Genomic DNA, 15,101 nt, shown 5'->3' with positions numbered 1-15,101 from the left:
CAACGAAAGTCCACCACATGCCCTCGAAAACTGCCCGACGTACGTACGCCGGCAGCAACATCAGCGACGATCATTAGAGCAGCGCTCTCGGCGTAGTTTTGCCGAGATGTTGAAAAAGGCTGCTCCGTCTGCTGAATCACAAAATATCTACTCTTCTCTGTCTCTTGATGATCAGGGCTCCGACTCTGAGGTTGGTGAAGGAATTTCCTTCGTTTTCAAGGGTTCATCGAGGAAGCGTGTGAGACTCCAGAGACCCACCAAAAAGCCTCGGAATCTGCCTAGCAGTGATGACCCACCAGCCATGAAAAATACTAAGCCTGTCGCGAAAGTCTCAAAGCTTTCACCTCCTGGATTCAAACTCCAAGAGGAAAGAGACTTTCCGCCACTACCGGGAAGATCTAAAATCCCAAATAACCCAAAATTTCAGACTGCTCAGCCAAAAGAAAGTTCGCATTCGGAGCCCCTAGGGCAACCTCAGGGCGTTCCAATGTTTACGCTTTCTGGCATTGTGGATATCATCCTTAATTTCTTCAATGCTTCTGACCCAGTGAAGAACATTGTCAAAGGATTGCTTCCATGTGTGACTCCTCTTTTGAAGCAACTGGCTTCTAGAATGCCCCTCCTTGCAACGATCATATCTTTTGATGGATAAATTATCCACAGAGGTCGAAGATATGATTTCTGTTCTGCACTGGAACTGTCGTAGTATTATGCCTAAATTAGATAGTTTTAAATTTTTAGTTAGTAATTTACAGTGCGATGTTTTTGCGTTATCAGAAACATGGCTAACACCTGATGTGACCCTTCCTTTCCATGATTTTAATATTATTCGCCTGGATCGATCCGACTCATATGGAGGAGTACTTTTGGGGATCAAAAAGCATCACTCGTTCTACAGAGTCGATCTGCCGCCGATGTCAGGCATTGAAGTCGTTGCATGTCAGGTGACTATCCGAGGCAAAAGCCTTAGTGTCGCCTCCATATATCTTCCTCCGAGATCGGCGATATCTCGCAGAGATCTCTCTCACATCTGCTCAGTTATGCCTGAACCACGGTTGTTCATTGGGGATTTCAACTCCCACGGAACAGGCTGGGGAGAACTGTATGACGACCACCGATCAACGTTGATTTATGACCTCTGCGACGACTTCAATATGACAATTCTCAACACTGGGGAAGTTACACGAGTGGCACCTCCAGCTCAAGATGGAAGTCCTAGGGATAGCCGTTTAGACCTCTCAATATGTTCAAGCTCGTTATCGCTGGATTGTTCATGGAGGGTAATCCAGGATCCCCATGGTAGCGATCACTTGCCGATCGTAGTTTCAATTTCCAATGGAACACAACAGTCTCCATCCATCGATCTCGCCTACGACCTCACGAAACACATTGACTGGGGAAAGTACGCGGAAACGATCATTGATGGAGAGCAAGCGGTAGAAGTACTTCCTCCGTTGGAAGAGTATCGCTTTTTATCCGAGTTGATTCTCAACAGCGCTCTTCAAGCCCAACGCCGTCCTGTGCCTGGTCCGTCGGTTCGCAAGAAGCCTCCCAATCCGTGGTGGGATGAAGAGTGTAAGGCACTCTATCGCGAGAAATCCGCCGCGTTTAAAGACTTTCGGAAACGTGGTTCAATTGACAACTATGAGCGCTATTCTTCCCTTGAACGCAAGTTTAAAAGCTTGGTTAAAGCGAAGAAAAGCGGTTATTGGCGTCATTTTGTGGAAGGATTATCGCGTGAGACCTCGTTAAGAACGCTTTGGACCGTCGGAAGAAGAATGCGTAATATATCGTCGGTTAATGAAGATCGAGAGAGCTCTCCTCGGTGGATTATCGATTTCGCTAAGAAAGTTTGTCCGGATTCCGTTCCTGTTGATCGCGTGCGACGAGATATTCCGGTGGATAGGGACGCCATGGATAGACCTTTTTCGATGGTTGAATTTTCACTTGCTCTCCTTTCATGTAACAATTCCGCTCCAGGAATGGATCGAATCAAGTTCAATTTGCTTAAGAGCCTACCTGACGTCGCAAAGAGGCGCCTATTGAACTTGTTTAATCACTTTCTGGAGTGTAACATTGTTCCGGATGACTGGAGGCAGGTGAGAGTAATAGCCATCCAAAAACCCGGGAAACCCGCGTCGAACTATAATTCGTACCGGCCAATTGCGATGTTGTCGTGTATTCGCAAGTTGTTAGAGAAGATGATTCTCTTTCGACTGGATCAATGGGTTGAATCGAATGGCATGCTGTCAGATACGCAGTTTGGTTTTCGCAGAGCCAAAGGAACGAACGACTGTCTTGCGCTGCTTTCTTCAGAAATTCAACTTGCCTTTGCCCAAAAGGAACAGATGGGTTCAGTGTTTTTGGATATTAAGGGTGCTTTTGACTCAGTTTGTGTTGATGTTCTTTCAGACAAACTCCACGCAAGTGGCCTTTCATCAATTTTGAACAATTTTTTGTACAATTTGTTGTCCGAGAAGCATATGAGTTTTACTCATGGCAACTTGTCAGTTTCACGAATTAGCTACATGGGTCTACCACAGGGCTCATGTCTGAGTCCCCTTCTTTATAATTTTTATGTGAGAGACATTGATGACTGTCTCATGGAAAATTGCTCGTTAAGACAGCTTGCAGACGACTGTGTTGTTTCTGTCACAGGACCAACAGCAGCCGAACTACAAGGACCCTTACAAGATACTCTGGACAATTTGTCTACTTGGGCCTTAAAGCTGGGTATCGAATTCTCTGCGGAGAAAACTGAGATGGTTGTCTTTTCAAAGAAACACAAACCTGCCAAGTTTCCGCTTACACTCATGGGTAAAACAATCACTCATAGCTTATCTTCTAAATATCTTGGGGTCTGGTTCGACGCCAAATGCACCTGGGGAAAACACATTGCGTATCTGACACAGAAATGCCAAAAACGAATCAACTTCATGCGAACTATAACCGGAACATGGTGGGGAGCCCATCCGGAAGATCTGATCAAGCTGTACCAAACAACCATCTTGTCGGTCTTGGAGTACGGTAGCTTTTGTTTTCAATCCGCGGCGAAAACACATATGCTGAAGATACAGCGGATTCAGTACCGTTGTCTTCGCATCGCGCTAGGTTGCATGAACTCGACTCACACAATGAGTTTAGAGGTACTTGCAGGAGTACAGCCTCTGACAGATCGTTTCGCGGAGTTAACACTCAGGTTCCTCATCCGTTGTGAGGTTCTCAATCCATTGGTTATTGACAACTACGAAAAGCTGCTTGAACATAACCCGCAAACTCGTTTCATGAGTGTGTACTACTGGTACATGACGCTGGAGGTTAGCCCATCTTCGGTTAACACCAATCGTGATAACTTCCTAGACTTCGACTGTTCCTCTGTAGTATTTGATTTGTCCATGAAGCAAGATATCCATGGTATACCAGATCACTTTCGTTCAAAGTTTATCCCTCCCATGTTTGCAAGTAAATTCGGGCATGTCAGCGAGAACCGGCAGTTCTTCACTGATGGGTCAAAAATGGATGATATCACTGGTTTCGGTGTTTACAACGTTTTTCATAGCGCCTCCTTCATGCTTCAAAAGCCATGTTCTGTATATGTTGCTGAGCTAGCAGCTATACATTACGCCTTAGAGTATATCAGTTCTCTCCCACCCGAGCACTTCTTCATTTTTTCCGACAGTCTAAGCTCTCTGGAGGCTCTGCGGTCAATGAAGCCGGTGAAGCACTCAGCGTACTTCCCGAATAAAATACGCCAAGCATTGAGTGCTTTGTCAAATCGCTCTTACACTATTACCCTAGCTTGGGTCCCTTCCCATTGCTCCATTCCGGGCAATGAGAAAGCGGACTCTCTGGCTAAGGTAGGCGCTAAAGAAGGCGATGTTTACGAGCGTCAAATCGCCTTCGATGAATTTTTTGCATTGGCCCGTCGGGAGACCTTGATCAGCTGGCAACAGAAATGGAGAGACGGAGAAATGGGTAGATGGCTGCATTCCATATTTCCACAGGTGTCGAAAAAACCATGGTTTAAGGGGTTGGGCATGAGCCGTGATTTCATTCGTGTCATGTGTCGGCTTATGTCCAATCACTATTCGTTAAGCGCGCATACCCACCGTATTGGGCTCTCAGAAAGCAATCTCTGTGTTTGCGGCGTGGCTTACCAGGATATCGAGCATGTTGTGTGGGGATGCAGTGAACATCGTGGCATCAGATCTGAACTGACTGAAACTCTCCGGATCCGAGGAAAACAGCAGAAGCCTGTCAGGGAAGTGTTGGCGGGCCTTGATTTAGAATATATGAATTTTATCTATCTGTTTTTGAAGCGTATCAATGTCCGAGTTTGATTGTCGTTCGTTCCCTGTCTTTCTTTTTCCCCTTCAAATTGTCCTCTTCTCGTCGTGTCTCCCATAAACCGTTTTTGTTTAGACTCGTTACAGATCTGGACATCCTGTCCCTTCAAGCTTCATCAGCATAGTAGTCTAAGTAGCTTAAGATATCCCGAAAAATCCTTTCCTTTCCTGATGTACAAATGTATTCCCTAACCTTAAAACTTTCCCAAACTAACATAGTTTTTAAAATAAATACAAATTTCAAAATGTATATAATGTAAACAAAAAGAAAAGATTTCGGCTCTGTTATGCCATACGGCGCCCGAGCCTGCCAAATAAACGAGATAAGTAAAAAAAAAAAAAAATTTTTTAAATTGCAATCTCCTTGTTCTGTTTTTTCAGCAGAATTAATTGCTCTTTACTTTGCATGTAACTTGATTAAAAATTGTGCACCAAATATTTATATTGTTTGTTCGGATAGCTTGAGTTGCCTCCAGGCTTTAAATACAATTAATTTCAACTTCAAAATTCATCATGTTATATTTATTATGAAAAGATTATTACTTGAACTTAGTTCTCGAGGATTTATTATTAAATTTGTTTGGATTCCTGCTCATTGTAAAATTTATGGTAATGAACAGGCAGATTCGTTAGCTAAATTTGGTGTTCATCACGGAATAACTTACAGCCGTATTATACTACCTTCTGAATTTCATCCAAAATTGAAAGTTAAATCTCTTTTGGATTGGCAAACGTGTTGGAATTCAAGTGACAAAGGACGTTGGTGTCATTCTATTTGTACTAAAGTTAATCATTTTCCATGGTTTAAAAATATGCCAGCAAGTAGAAGTTTTATTTGCTCTTTTTCGAGATTGATGTCAAATCATTATAATTGTAACAGCCATTTGTATCGCATCAACATTAAAGATTCAAATTTATGCGATTGTGGGGAATTTTATGAAGACATTGATCATATAGTATTTCAGTGTGACAAATTCATTACTCCAAGAAATAAATTAATCAATAATATTGTAAATTTGGGTCTACCTATTCCTGTATCTGTACGTGATATACTTGGTACAAAATGGTATCCTTTAATGAAATTTTTGTTTCAGTTTATAAATGAGATCTCATATTTGGTTTGATACTCTTTGTTTTTTTACGTTTATTTTCAGATGCCACGTTGGATTCGATTTTGATTCTCTTCCTCACTGGTTTTCGATGACACTCCTTACTTAACGCTGATTGTTATGTTTCAAGATTACGGCTCTGTTATGGTTTATTACCGTGTGAGCCTTTAGTTTTAAGTTTGATTTGTAACGTTTATTGAAAAGATAAAGAGGTTTTGTGCCTCTTTGAGAAAGATTTCCAATTGAAATCACTCAAAAGGGTTTTTCCCTCTTTCAAAATTTTAGTTAAAAATAAAATAAATAAATAAATAACGATTTGAATTTGAATTTTGCGGTAAAAAATGAAGCTGCCTGTAGAGGAGTTAATATGGGATTAGAGCCCTGCAACTGCGATAAAACGCCCCGATCGCAGGCGGTGAGGCCCCCAGTTCTGACGATCTGTTCCAGGAGGTGTGGCGTTCAGGTTACACCTACTTTTCGTTTCGACATTTTCGTTCAAAGTTCAGTGGACATTTTCTGCCAAATTGACGAGCGGGTCATTTCGGGTCGAGAGTGTTTGATAGTGATATAAGGTGGATAAAGTATATTTCGGGAAATTGGTGGAACCACCCACATACGCGATCAGAATCGAGGGAAAAGTGAAAGTGTCTCCATCGATTCCTTAAGAACGATTCTAAGGGCGTAAAGCTAGTGAATTGTGACGACTTTTAGTGTGCCTAATAATAAATAAAATTGTGCAGGAGAAGGAATTGAGTGTTCAATGATCCGAAAAACCAGTGCCGCGAGTGCCACGGTACGCTACATTAGCTCAAAGGGATTTGTTTCTTCAGCAACATCCTTCATAAAGATTTGAAGAATGAGTTTTCAATATGGGATGATAAGTTTTTTCTTACATTACAGTAATAGCGTGTTTGGAACATTTCTCAAAAATTCTCCATAGTAATTTCCATATAGACCTACATTTTCTTTGGGCCACCTTTAAATCACCTTCTAGGTGGTCTAGCTGAAAATTTCACAGAACACTATTTTTATGGTAACGATGCTAAGGAGCATATGGGAGATTGGATTTTCAAATTTGAATCGTCCTAATGTACATATGTTTGGATATATAAATGAATGTACGTATGTACAGTATGACCCATAAAAAAATGCGAAAATTGTTTGAACGTGAATATAGCATCCACAAGCGATATTTTCATGATTTTCGATAGTGAATGTAATTTCTGATTATTGTTGTATATTTTGACACAACTTCGCTATCCAGTACAATTTTTGTCATATTTTCTTACTGTTCTAAATAATGTAATAAAGCAAACAAATTCAAAGGTTTTATCCACCCAAAGCTAGAAACAGCGTCTGATTGTCGTATACTCTGGTGATAAACTTTCCGCCTTTGTAAATTACACTTCATTGTTGAAACTTTTAGTTTGTTTGGTATCAGAGGATGGAGGAGTTCTTAGAGAACGTGTTTTTTATGATCACAATAAAATATTTTTCCAGGGTCATAGTTTTGAGGGCATTTGCATCTTATAGGTTTGATATGCCTTTATTTTTTGTTAAGGTTAGATAAAAAATAAATACGGAGGCCTATAACAGATTTTTGAGGATGAAATTTGTTCCTTCGGTTAGAGACAACTTGTATCAATACTAGCTCATAGGTTGTAAGCAAAACGGAGCCGCTTATCACACTTATATGAAGGTTCAATCAAAGCTCTCCAAAATGAGCCGTTTTTACGAAAATATGTTTAAGTCTCCATTTACCCAGGTATGAACAAAATCAATCATTTGATATGGGCGTTTGTTGGAGACAAAGTCTGTGAAGAATCTCACGCCATCGTTGATGTTTTAGAAGCTTTCATCACATAGATATTGAACTCGACGCCCGCATGATAAAATTTGAAGGTATGCTTCCAATTCCTCTCTGGTAAGGTGAAAGTAACAGATAAAAATCATGTCCAAAGCGAAAAACTGAGCCTTAATAGATTAAACAATACAAGTAATGAATAATATTTATGTTTTATTCACATTTTCTATGTAAAAACTGCTATAACACCTGATATGACGATTTTCGTTTTTTTATGGGCCATACTGTATATCTGTAAGTAAATATTTAAGTATACTAGGATTACTGGAAAATTGATATTAGTAAAGATTTCAGCGCTTTTTTTCAAATGCGAGAGAATAACAAATAAAGCAACTATTTCCAATAAAAAAATTAAATTATCAAGATTTGTAATTTATGTGCAAGTATGTAATACATTTGAAAAGATTCCGGTATTTCACTTTTGTATCTACGAGTAAAAATAGAAAACTCGCATAATGTATGATCTCGTCCTAAACGCCATAGGTGACCGTAGATTGTTATTACTGCACGGTTGTTTGAGAATACCCTTTAATGGGTGAAAATTTACCTATTTCCGCTAGAAGTGCCTCTCCACATTTAAAGAGTAAACACGGTTTACTCTTTAACGGGTAAAAGCGGTTTCTAGGGGGGTTTGTAGCTTTGAGGTTACGCTTTCGCTTCATAAGCGGAAGGTCATGGGTTCAATTCCCAGCCCCTCCACAAAAAAAAAACCGTCCAGCCACCAGAAGAAGCCTCACGGACCGTGCTTTGGGGAGCACATCCATCCTCCGTCAGTATCAGATGGTGACTGAGACAAACTGACCCTCTTCGCAGGCAGCTAGCCTCACTAACAGTAGAGCTCTCTCCTACCTGCTCGGTGTGAGAGTAAAAGAGTAGGAGGGAGTGAAAAGCAGATGTAAATATTGATAAGTTAAAAATAAATCTGTATCGGTAAAGAAGCTACAGATCAACTGATTCCGGCACAGTAGTGGCCACAAGCACAGAGCGCCTTAAAAAAAAAGCGGTTTCTGTCACATAACGGGTATTTTTTACCCTTTTTGTAAATCTCGCTTGCGGCATAAAAAGGGTAAAAATTAACCCATTTTTAGAAGGGGAATGCAAATTATCATAACCTCAACTATTATTAAAATTGCCATACAAATACTGTTTTTATTACAAACAATAAATATTATATTACTGTCGGAGCTAGCCTAGCTCCGGCTCTGTATTGTGCATCCCGATAAAATTCAGAAAAAGAACTTCGCTCAATTTCCTCTTCTTTATCAACGAACTTAAGGTAACACACGATAGACTCATCGTGGCATCCATGAACAATCTATGTTCAAACTATCGTTGAAAAGAAAATATTTCTGTTTTATATCATATCGATCATTCGGTGATCTATCCGGATCATATGCTTGCTAACAACAGGCATGTTGATACACTTTCAGTTCATCTATGTCCGGTAGAACCGATATCACATCCCCAAAACTACAAAATTGATCATCATTTATGGATAGCAAACAGTTGCACCTTAAGCACCGCCAACACATTTTCAATCGGAAGGATTTTGGCGCGCTCGAACTGACAAATCCTCCGTTGTGGTGAAACTTCTTCCGTCGACGTGATGTTGGATAGTTTTCTAAAACAGTCGAGATAAAAGCAGAGCCGGCAGAGCAATGACAGTTAGTTCGTTCAAAACATCGCTTCGGAAGTCCAACCGGCGAACTCCAGATTGGTGCTGCGAAGTCAATAAATGAACATTAGTGAAAGAGAAATATTTACAACTGGCAATCCTGTGTTGAGTGAACGATCGAACGGGTGGACTACGAAGGGCAGAATAGCTTGAGTGATGTGCGATAAAGGTTGTGTCGGTACTTGGCGTGAAATAAAAGGAATATTGTACGGAAATATTAACGCTTGTAATTGGTGAATCCGAATCCTACTACCCATTACTAATATAATTCATTAAAACACACATTTATTTTTTTTTCACACATAAGCTCCTCCATTCTGCCAGTTGCTGGAATTTTGCTGCAGCCGGCTGGAACCAGGACTGGAACAACGGGAAAATCTGAAATGTCTGTGTGGTTTGAAATCAATATAATTTTAACACTGCTTTATAAGAAAATAACTTACCTCTTTTTTGAACGCTGTATTTACAAAAAAAGGAAAGTTGAACTTAAAGATTGAAAATTATATTTAATCTTCGGAACTGGGCACAACATATCAATGGAATATTCGCTTTAACTATTTTTTCACCCATAAATGAGTTTTTAAATACCCATTTTTAATCTGCAATGACCAACACATAATGGGTATTTATTTACCCGTTTTTCATATCTGAATTCACCCATTTTTTGACAGAAATGTGTGCTATTTGAAAACGGGTAAATTTTCACCCATTAAAGGGTATTCGCAAACCACCGTGTGAGCAAACGAATGGATTTGCACTTTATTTCACAATGCTACGATGAAGAGAAGATCCTCCTCTGTCTCCCAGCGGTGACAGTTTTTATTTTGGTCCGTTTATCTGCTTAATAACAACGAGCTAAAAACTCAGTTACCAGTGGTTTTAAGGGTGAAGATACATAGAAGCCAAACCTCGAATTTTCAAAAGCACAAGTCTAGAGAAGCAGACAACCGGTAACTCACTGGTCACTCGCTGGTGGCGACCAATCAATAAAATGTTCGACGTCAAAAGGTTGTCTGGTTCTCTAGATTTGTACTCTTGAAAATTCGAGGTTTGACTTCGATGCATCTTCACCTTAGGATGAGATCATAAGTTATGCGAGAAATATTTCCTAATAACTTCTTACATCATTATGATCAATTTAGGTACGATTTTCAAGGGTTTTCGTGGAAAATAATTAAAATGATAGGGGCCCAGATAACCGTAGCGGTAAACGCGCAGCTATTCAGCATGACCATGCTAAGGGTCGTGGGTTCGAATCGCACTGGTCGAGGATCTTTTCGGGTTGGAAATTTTCTCGACTTCCCAGGGCATAGAGTATATTCGTACCTGCCACACGATATACGCATGCAAAAATGGTCATTGGCATAGTAAGCTCTCAGTTAATAACTGTGGAAGTGCTCATAAGAACACTAAGCTGAGAAGCAGGCTCTGTCCCAGTGGAGACGTAACGCCAGAAAGAAGAAGAAGAATTAAAATGATGCTTGAGACAGTTTTGCGATTATGCGTATATCATATATCATTTATGCTTATTACAGCTCTTTTGACCAAGAACAACTTTAATTTCCATGCCAAGGTATTCAAATGGTTTGATCTTGCAGTTTGTCCCGTACCTCCATACGTTCCACGCAATGTGCGTCGGTACAACAACACATATCCATAAACACTTTACACAAAATTAAAAAAAATGTTCTGGACCCCCCGACCGATTATTTTGATTTTGGTCGCAAATGAAAGAGAAAAATCTAATTGTTTTTAGTATGAAATTTCAGATTCACCTATTTTTTGTAATAAAGTTGCTCCACAAAGATACCGTGATGTTGACTATGTTTTGGTAGAATTAACAGATAAATGTAGTCGGTTGAAAATCGTTGGTGCAGTTCTTGATTTTACCATGGATTCAGTAGTTTGTACAATAAAATTCATTTCAGTGTAGTGTTTTGATCCATAATATGAGTCGATTTGATCCATAATACGGATCCTCCTCTTCCACTGATCTACATCTGCGGGGTGGATATTGTTTGGAATTTCAATTTAAATCAACACTTTTTGGTAAATATCCGCAAATTTTGACGTATATTCTCAAAAACGACTATATTCTGCAGTGTCAGGAAGGCAATTTTGGTTTGTACAGCGCCACCATGTTATTTAATCATATTTTGTTCTGAAAAATGACCCTTAGTTGATCCATAACTGTGCGGGGTGACCAAAGACAAATTAAAGACCTTCATGTCCCTTGCAAATGCCCAAAATTTTATGGCTTATAAGGTAATCTAGAATGCCGTGAAAAGTGTACTGCGATGTGTCAAACTTGGGTACCTTTTGCACTACCGAGGGACCAAATGCAGTACTAGAAGTGGTACCCAATCTGAGCTCGAGTGCGACGGACCTGGGGTGACTGTACGATCATAGAATACAATGAGAATATATACCAAGGTGTGGAAGAAGAAGCAATGGCTATGTATTAGTGAAGAGAAAAAAACGTAAACAAAAATAACTACGTCACTAATTTACACGGCTTCTTATGGGAGCTAACTCGCTTGTAGTTGTGAAACATTTTGCACCGTACACTGATGTCACGCACACTAAACGTCTTTTCCACACCTCGGTATATATTCTCATTGATAGAATGAGCCATTTTACGAGACGTTTCGGAACAGCTGATCGCCGCAACGGCGTCAATTGACAGGAGACCTGGGATTAAATCCAGCGTGATTTTCAACAACGCCTCATCTTACCAAACGAGGACATGGATAAAATGACAAAAATGAGATCCAAAAATGTTCGTTACTGCAACATTACACCTAGTTATTGTATCAGCTACCTCTTTGTTACCCATATTGCACATAAAAAAGCACTTTTGTGATCAGAAATATTTTAATAATTTTTCTCCATTTAAGTTTTCGCCTGGATGAAAAGCTACGCTAGAAATGCGCACAGTCATCAACCATCATCATCGCGAAAACTGACGACGATGATTGAAAAATCCCAGGTCTCCTGTCATTTGATCAGGCTTCGTAAAATGGCTTATAATGCATTACCGTCTCAGCTGTCAGCCAGTAAGGGTAAAGGTATTAAACATACGCATGTAAGGGGAAAGGTATTAAACATACACACCCCACATCTTTGTATGGACAAAATGTAAAAAAATACCAAACCATGTGCGTCCCATATTGAAAGTACCCGCATAATACTTCTGTTAGGTGTGATCGTAGCTCACCATGCTAAATTTGAATTTTGAATGGTCACCATTAGCAACCAAATTTTTAATCTCAGCAACCTGCGCGTTGCCCGAGCATAACTCGGTCTCTTTTGCCGAGAACCGTAGAGTAGTGAAGAAGTAATAAAATTAGCTCTGGTTAGTCAAAACCACGTTTTTCAATGTTTCGGCTGATCCCGAAACACAACAAGTAACATTCGATGATTATGAAGAAAATCAAATAAACCTATGGGACGACTTCACGGATTCTAACGAGTAAAACAGCGTGTACAAATTCTAGATAAAAACTGATTTATTTGGTTTGGGATTTTCCCTTATATAAGTCAAAAAACAATACAGTCTAGATTTGAATACTTCATTTGAATAGTGAATACATTTTATGTTCAGGCTGCTTGTCTCAATGTGCCTTGCGAGTAAATCGCAAAGTGTTGCATGGAAGATGTTGCAAGGGATGCGCTACTTGTAGTGTTGATGATGCTACATTACCCTCCTTCTAGAACAGACGACAGTCAACGAAATCGGTGCGGAATTCTGACCCGTCTCCCAGAACGAGTTACTGTTGTCGGTTGATCGAGCGAAGTTGTTGATGTCGAACGATTACAGGGAGGATGTGGTTGCTGTTGCTCCTCGATCGTGTATGCAGGTTTCAGTCGATCTATCGAAATATTCACAGACCGACCATTGATGTTTATCTTGAAGTGCTTATCGGATCGGCAGAGCACTGGATAAGGGCCGTCATATGGTGGTGATAGTGATGGTCTAATTGAATCGTTGCGGACGAAAACATTCTTGCACAACCTAAGGTCGGAATGAACAAACATTTTACCTCTATTATGCCATACCGTATTGGGTGGATGTATCTTTCGCATAGCATCTCGGACAGTGTTGGCGAGCTCTGATATCTTCTTTGTGGATGGTTCTCAAACCAAGCAAGATCATCGGGAGGTGCTTGGTCCAGCGATCAGGGTTGTGGTAGAGAAGAGCGGCTTTGAGCGTTCGGTGCCATCTCTCGATGATACCATTAGATTGGGGATGGTATGGTGTCGTACGTAGGTGAGTGATCCCAAACGTACGAAGCAATTCAGCAAAGAGAGTCGATTCGAACTGACGTCCTTGATCAGATGTGATTCGTTTGGCTATGCCAAAACGAGAAATCCACCCAGTCACTAAAGCTTGTGCGATGGTAGGTGCAGTCATATCAGGAACAGGTATCGCTTCTGGCCAACGGGAAAACCTATCAAAGATGGTGAGGCAATAACGATTACCATTACTCGGCGGAAAGGGTCCAACAATGTCAATATTGATATGACAAAACCTTTCGTTCAAGCCGTAAATGTGTGTGACGAGTCACTTTGGAACGCTGACATTGTTCACATTGCTTTGCGTAGGCAATGCTATCGTTCCGTATACTTGGCCAAACAAATCTTTGAGTCATCAGCTTGGCCGTCGCGCGAGTACCTGGATGTGAGAGATTGTGGGTTGCTTGAAGAAATTGGTCTCGGAACCTTTTTGTTATAAAAGGTCTGATGCGATCCCCAGAACTATCACAGTACAATTGCTTTGCAGTCCCCGGCAGAGTGTTCCCGGTCAACCATTTCTTCAATTTTCTTCACATTTCTTTATGTCGAGCTTTAAAGACGCTCATATAACAAATCGATAGCGATCGTCATCGATTCATAAAGAAATTTAACGCTCATTAAGTAGCATCGTGAAATGTTGATACAGATTTTTATCAAAATTTCGAGACCAAAATCTCCTACTTTATCGACTTGCTAAAAAAAATTGATCGTGAACCAAAACATTTGTGGGGTTCTACACGCACTTTGTCAATTTGTTTATGTTTATGATGAACTTTTTTGTCACTTTTTTAAATTGAGATTTGAACTCTAATGATACGGGAAATCGGAGGATACTTACCGACTAAGCCAAACTTTATTTTATAACTAAGGGTGGCAGAAAGTATTCATAAACTATTGATTCATTTACAGTTCAATACAGGGGAAGAGTTGGCCTCAAGAATAGCCAGAACTCTAGCTGCAGGCATGCTTACGACCGAAAAATATTTGTAATAATACCTACTGGTTAAATAGCATCCTTCTGGTAATACGAAAGCCGATAATCCGTAATGCTTTGGATCTGAAAAGAATGATTTAAAAGAGTCGAGGAGAATCATCATTGGTCTCAAATAGTTTGATCTTTGCAAAATCAAAACATCGAAACCTGTCATACGATGTACCAGAATATCTTTACGCTGATTTACGAAATGATATTGAAAAGAGTGATAAAGGTGCCTCGATACCAAGCGTAATTTTTCGTTGTCAATTTATGACGTTACTTTGGCATCATTCGTGACACATTTTCCGATGAATATTCATAAAGATAACTGAAGTTCCACCGATAAAAGATGATTGAACGAAATTTAGTACCGTTTCGTTGAAGATTTATATCGTATGCTTGATAAAGGAAGTTACTTATGAAGTGTTATGGATCGATGAAGATACATAAATAAACGTAACAAAATTATCAATAAAGTAAAAACGACAGAAATCTATATTATTGGATATAGATATTTAAAGTAGCGCATAGGATGGTTGACCGGGTTTTTTTTTGAGATTCAATGATGTTTTCAATTTACCTTCAAGTATTGTTGTCAACTCGTCGTCGGTCTCTTGATCGGTAGCGAGTGCATGAAAGTCAACCGCCAACGATGGCCAAGATGGCATGGACAGCAAGAATGCAAGAGAGCAAATCTGCGGTGTGATTTGGCCGATTGTCGTGCTTGACGATCCGAAGCTTTTTCAAGATTTTGTTGGAAAGCGAACACGATCGGCTTATGATCAGTGTATATGTGACAATTTCGTCCCTCTAACATATATTTGAAGTGCCGTAC

General features: G+C 40.0%; 1 protein-coding gene and 2 long non-coding RNA genes across 6 annotated transcripts in view; all 3 read right to left on the bottom strand.

Moving 5' to 3' along the window:
• The window catches only part of LOC5574548 (scavenger receptor class B member 1), a 494,233-nt gene that overhangs the window by 409,733 nt on the left and 69,399 nt on the right, over window positions 1-15,101 (bottom strand). The window lies entirely within an intron of this gene.
• Window positions 9,202-9,773, bottom strand: LOC110676435. Its single transcript, XR_002500382.1, has 2 exons — window positions 9,438-9,773; window positions 9,202-9,381 (listed from the first exon to the last, which is right to left on the bottom strand). It is a non-coding gene; the product is annotated as an uncharacterized LOC110676435 (long non-coding RNA).
• Window positions 13,841-14,886, bottom strand: LOC110676438. Its single transcript, XR_002500385.1, has 2 exons — window positions 14,847-14,886; window positions 13,841-14,347 (listed from the first exon to the last, which is right to left on the bottom strand). It is a non-coding gene; the product is annotated as an uncharacterized LOC110676438 (long non-coding RNA).

Source organism: Aedes aegypti, chromosome 2 (assembly GCF_002204515.2).
Source record: "Aedes aegypti strain LVP_AGWG chromosome 2, AaegL5.0 Primary Assembly, whole genome shotgun sequence".
Classification (NCBI taxonomy): Eukaryota; Metazoa; Arthropoda; class Insecta; order Diptera; family Culicidae; genus Aedes; species Aedes aegypti.
Note: the sequence above shows the minus strand (reverse complement) of the source record. Positions and strands in the feature narration are given on the sequence as shown.